The following is a 6,414-nucleotide window of genomic DNA, read 5'->3' as shown; positions in this document are numbered from 1 at the left end:
TTTTCCTAGGTGGTAGTTATTATGTTTTCTTTGGTATATTTTCTGTGGTTTTTTACTTTTTACAACAAGCATGTTTTTGTTTACTATAAAAATTTCCCCCCCCCACACAAAAGTAGAGAGACTAGTATTATGAATAGCCATAAACCCATCACTTAGATTTTATGATTGCTAACATTTTGCCATATTTGTGGCATCTTCTTTTTTTCTTTTGAGTGAAATATATCAAGGTTACTGAAATCAGGCTATTTTACTCCTAAGTGTTTCAGTATGTATCTCTAAAAAAATTAAGGATATTTATCTACCTAATGGCAATATCATGATTATATCTGACAAAATTAAGACTAATCTCCCCTCTTTTATTTTATTTTATTTTTTGAGACAGGGTTCTGTTGCCCAGGCTAGAGTGCAGTGGTGTCATCATAGCTCACTGCAACGTCAAACTCCTGGGCTCAGGCTATCCTCTTGCCTCAGCCACCCCAGTAGCTGGGACTACAGGTGTGTACCACCATGCATGGCTAATTTTTCTATTTTTTTTTTTTTTTTTGTAGAGACAGGGTCTTACTCTTGCTCAGGCTGGTCTGAAACTCCTGACCTCAAGCAATCCTCCTGCCTCAGCCTCCCAGAGTGCTAGGATTATAGGCATGAACCATCGTGTCTGACCAGAATAAGGAATAATCTCTTAATGTTATCTAATACATAGTCCATATTCAAATTTCCCCAATTTCCTTCAAAATATTTTTTTCTTTTTCTTTCCTTTCATTCTTTCTTTTTTTTTCCTCCACAAAAGATTTGTTTGAACCATATCCAATCCGGGACCATACATTGCATTTAGCTGTCATGTATTACAGCTCTCTTTAAATCTAGAACAACATACCTCTAACCCTTTGTCCATCACATTGACTTGTTGAATAGACTAGACCCATCATTCCATTGAGGGTCCCGCCTTCAATGGTCTTGCCTTATGTCTTTGCCTTTCTTTTTGGTGGCACTGATTTTATAATATAAGGACAATGTGATAAAGATGCCGGCTCTATAGTTTCTAGCCAGGTGCTCTTCTAAGCACTTTATTTTCATTATCTTATTCAATTCTTACAATAAACCCATGATGTAAGGATTCTTTTTATCAATGACGAAAATGAAACTCACAAGTAAAATACTTTGCCAATGCCACAGAGCTGGGCAGACCAGCTCTCAAGCCAGCACACATAACCACCCTGCCATATTAAAAGAATGGAAAGAGATGCTACAAACTAGGAAGGCAAGTAGGGAAGCCAACCCTGCCTTTCCTTGGGGATGCTCAACCAAAACTGAGGAGCAGATTCCCCAGGACGCCCCAGGACTATCCTGGAGGGAGGCAATAGATCAGCCGTGCCAATGAATGGCTCTTCAGCCAGAGCTTGGAGCTGTTCTGCGTCATGTCTGACATTTCCTCCTGTTTCCTTTCTCTTCCATTATTAGCAGGTTGGAAGGGTTCCTAAGAAGCTGGGTCTGCTATTCAAAGGTAGACCCGGAGAACGGCCCTCAAGGGATGTCCCTTCCTACGGATGCCTCCATAGCTACCAGGGCGGGGGACACATGGGCTTTACCAATGATTACATTCTTGGGTCTTCATTCATGAGCATTCTGGAAAAATCAGGCAAGTACACAGTGTGTTCTGGGAAAGAACACTGGAGGAGGAGCTCAAGCACCTGGGTGCTTACCTGGATTTGCCTCTGCCATGGATAGGCTGTGTGTCATTGGCCATGACACCCAGCTTCCCCGAGCCTCAGTGCCCTCTGTCTTGTACTAGGTTTAATGCTGTCAGTTCTGTTTTCTTTGTGAGGTTGTTATAGATGGGGATAATAGTAGAAGCACTTTGAAAAGTAACCATGGGAATATAAGGACACCCTGTAGGGTCTACAGTGGAGTTCTGGCTAGGCAGGTAGCAGGAGGTTCCCAGGAGTGCTGCCATGTTCTAACATGACCCCGCCCCAAAGTGATGGCTGATTGGTCAAGGAGTTGGCAACTGATCTGTGTTGGGCCAATGAATCCCTGCCCTGGGATTTTTGACCTTGGGAAGGGAAGGTGGTCAGTCATTGTTTCCTGTCAGGTTAGATCTAAACTGTGAAAGAGGAAGATTTGCTATGAGTGTTCCTTGACTGTGGAGGGAGACAGTTTGGAGAGGGAGGGGGAATGCAGTAAGACAGTGAGAGCAAGAGAGGGGGAGAGAGATAAATGAGACCCAGATTCCAGCGGTTCTTGGAATCTACTTGTATCGAGATATGACTGTTCAATCCCAGGTTTGGCTACTCTTGAGCCAACTAGTTTTCCTATTTTTGGTGTAAGCCTCTTTGGGATTTTTTCCCTGCCATTTATTCCTAAAAGAATAGGCAATAGGACACTCTTAGTGATCCAAAGGAGGGAAAAGCTAGAGTCAATCAGAAGTTTAGAGAGCATCTCCTATTCCCTTTGCCTCAGTTTGCAACGAAAGTCAACTACCTTGCTTCAGATATCCAAGCAGATTAGTGACAAAACCAACATAAGAATTCAGGTTTCCTGATTTTCATCCCTGGGCATTTTCCACCTCTCTGATCTGCCTCTTTTATATCTGGCAGCACATAATAATGACACATTAGAAAACAGTAACTTTTACTGTTTATTAAGCACACACTAAGTTCCTGCCTATATAACACTGTTGCATTACCGTACTAGCACTCCAATGAGGAAACTATTATTATTTTCATTTTTCATGGTGGAAAACTGAAGTTCAGAAAGGTTAAGCAACTTGCCTAAAGCCACACAGCTAGTAAGTCATAGAGTCAGATTTCAAATTCAAGTGATGTGGCCCTAGCATCCTCATGTTTAATCATGGTGCTCTGCCTGCTCTTTGGCTTCCTGTCCTACCAAGAGTGGCAGTGGCCACACACTCCTTTGAGCTAGTAGTACCTTGCTGAGGCCGTGAGTGAGACTGAGTAGTCCCTAAGAGATCTGTCATTTCCTGCACCTGTGGCTACTGGCATGGGAATATTGTTCTTGGACTTGTGTTATTTACTGAAGAATTTGCAAGGCTGCTCCTTGCTTAGGTAGCAAATACCTCTGCAAATAAGGATGGAAAATTGGATTTGCTTACCCTGGAGTGGGGAAAGCTGCCAGCATTCTTGGGAAAGGCATTGGTGCAAACATGTGCAGGTGCAAAGGATGCTCAAAGTTGATTGGGTGTCACTTATCAACCCCATGGGAGAGGAAGGGGTTCTTTTTTAAAAAATAAGCTTTATTGATGTAAGATTGCATGCAAAAATAACTGCACCTATTTAATGTATACAATTCGCTGAGTTCGGATATAGGCATATGCCCGTGATACCATCACCACATATCCATCAGAGGAAGGGACTCTTGAAGTCTCTCTGCTAACGAGGCTTTGGTGCTTACAAACAGGAAGTCCGCAGAGTGGTAGACAGGAACTAATGTTCCTTCCACAATCACAAAGGTGGCAAAGGGCAATCTGTTGCAAGCTGTCGCCTTCTGATTACCAGGGATGAAACTGCTGGCAAGGCCTGTTAAAAATGCGGCCTATTGGCTAGCGATTGCAGTGTAACACACTGCTCCAAATCTTAGTGGCTCAAAACAGCCAGTTTGCTGATGAGTCTTCAGTTTGGTCGGGGTTCAGCAGGAATGTCTTTGCTGGGACAGGTCACCTGGGGACTGGAGGATCCATTTTTGGGGTGACTGACTCACAGGGTTGGCAGGTTGGTGTCTTGTTGGTTGGGAATTCTGCCAGGGCTGAGGCCTGTGGACCTTGATCCTACTCTATGTAAGCCGAGGGGATACTTGGGCTTCCTCACGGCATGGCAGCAGGATTCCAAGAGAGCCGAAGAGAACAAGGTAGAATTACATTGCATTTTTTCTGATCTACACCTCTGCAATATTATCTTGGTTGAAGGAGTGAAAAAGGTCCACTGAGTTTCAAGTGTTCATAAATTTAACCTCTGGGTGGGGAATGTGTCAAGGTTCTAGAAAAGCATGTGGGAGGAAAAATATCGTTGTGACCATTTTGGAAAATACAATCTGCCACATGCAAATTCCCATAATTGTACCACAGACCTCCAGAATCAGAATTTATGCAGGCAGGGCCCAGGAATCTGCATTTTAATATCTTCCATAAAGCCTCTATTGATCAATGGATGTTGAGATTCCTGAAGTTGGGGTTAATGTGCCTCCTCCGTAAGACAGTGCTAACATAGTGGTTAGGTGTAGTTGGCCGGGAGCCAGAAAACAGGCTTTTGTCTTAGCTACATAGCTGGTTTCCTGTGTGACTTTGGGCAAATAATTTACTATTTCTGGCTCATTCTTCTTAAGTGTAATAATTATACACAGCTCAGAGGATTATTCCAGGGACCGAAGAGTATAAAGCATATAAAATGCTTAGCCTAGAACCTGGTACAGAGTTAGTATTCAAATGACAAATTAAAAACTAATGACAATTAGTATTACTGCTAAAGTCTTTGTAAATCTAAAGCTCTATTTTATCATAATTATTATAGCTACTATTTGCTTAGAGCTCTCTCTCCGTGCCAGGCTCATTATTATTTAGAATTTGCAGGTATTACTAACACCATTTCACAGAGGAGAAAACTGAGGTTCAAAAAGGTTAGATGACCCACCCTGGGATGTACTAGGGTTTGAACTGATTGCAATCTGGTTCCAAAGCCCTTGCTCCTTCTACCCAAATCACACTGCCTCTCGCTATGTCATAACACAAGTTTTTTTTTTTTCCAAAAATTAAATCTGTGTTATTGCATCACTTTGAAAACGAGGTCTATAACACCCTACTTGCCTGAAGGTTGGTGTTGGGGTTAGTCATTCTTTTTTTTTTTTTTTTTTTTGAGACAGAGTCTCACTTTGTTGTCCAGGCTAGAGTGAGTGCCGTGGCGTCAGCCTAGCTCACAGCAACCTCAAACTCCTGGGCTCAAGCAATCCTCCTGCCTCAGCCTCCCGAGTAGCTGGGACTACAGGCATGCGCCACCATGCCCGGCTAATTTTTTATGTATGTATTAGTTGGCCAATTAATTTTCTTTCTATTTATAGTAGAGACGGGGTCTCGCTCTTGCTCAGGCTGGTTTTGAACTCCTGACCTTGAGCAATCCGCCCGCCTCGGCCTCCCAAGAGCTAGGATTACAGGCGTGAGCCACAGCGCCCGGCCGGGGTTAGTCATTCTTCCAACACGCAGGGATCCACGCTGGTGGTTATTGTAGAACCCTGGCTGCTCCCCTCTGTCGGCTGTGGTGGGAATTGCAGTTCCAGGAGTTGCCAGGAAAGGGAGAGGCTTACCGTGCTCTCCCCGTTTAACAGGGCCCCATGCACCTGCCCAAAACCAGCGTGGCCGCTTGGCCGCCTCCCCGGGAGGCCGTAGCTGGGAGCCTACGAGGCTCACTGGGTTGGATTCCAGAAGCCTGAGCTCAAATCCTCACTTTAGCAGTTAGTACCAGTGGGGTCCTGGGTTAAGTGCTTTGGGAGCACTTCACCACTGGGGGCTTCCGTGTTCTCCTCCATAGCATGGGGCTGCCAATTCCAACCTTGTGGGTTTGCCCTGAGGATTAGATGAGCTCAAGCAGGACAGGCATCTAGGAAAGGTACCTAGACAGTTGGGCGTGTCCTGCTGTCACCGGGGGTCCTCAGCCCCTTGCGGACAGTGGGATCTCTTTCCATTTGAAGAGATGGATCAGATCAGGCAGAGTGGAGCTCTCGGGGGCTCCGGGCCTCGGCATGCTGGAGCCCAGGGCCCTGCCTGGCTGTGGAGGCTCCTTCTCCTCCGCTCTGTGTTGGAGTTGTTGCTTTAACTATGCCCTGACGCCTGGGAGCGCACACACACACACACACACACACACACACACACACACACACACAGACGCACGTGAGCACACCCACCTGCTACTCTCTGCCACCTCAGCCTTTTATTCACTGTCTAAGCAGAAGGTAATCTGTGTGCATGCCAAAACCAAATCAAGCCCTCCAGTGAGAAGTAACCCTCCCTGTTTCACCTGTCTCTCTTCCCCAGACACCTAGTTTCTCTTCCTGGAGGCAACCACTATTACCAGTCCCTTGGAGAACCTTCCAGAAATTTTCTATGGATATATAAGCATCTAGGTCATTTTCTTAAGCATATAATGTTTTTTAATTTTTTAAAAAATAAACTTGTTATTTTGGAATAAGTTGAGGTTTATAGAAAGGTTGCAGAGGTAGTACACGGAGTTCCTATGTATCTTTTGCCTGGTTTTCCCTAATGTTAACATCTTACACGACTCGGGTGCATTTGTCCAAACTAAGAAATTAATATTGGCACATCACTGTTGACAAAACTCCAGGCTTTATTCTGACTTGCTGGGCTTCCCACTAATGTCCTTTTCCTGTTCCAGGATTCAATTCAGAATCTTACAT

The sequence above is a fragment of the Microcebus murinus genome, chromosome 19, assembly GCF_040939455.1.
Source record: "Microcebus murinus isolate Inina chromosome 19, M.murinus_Inina_mat1.0, whole genome shotgun sequence".
Lineage (NCBI taxonomy): Eukaryota > Metazoa > Chordata > Mammalia > Primates > Cheirogaleidae > Microcebus > Microcebus murinus.
This window is presented reverse-complemented; position numbering follows the sequence as displayed.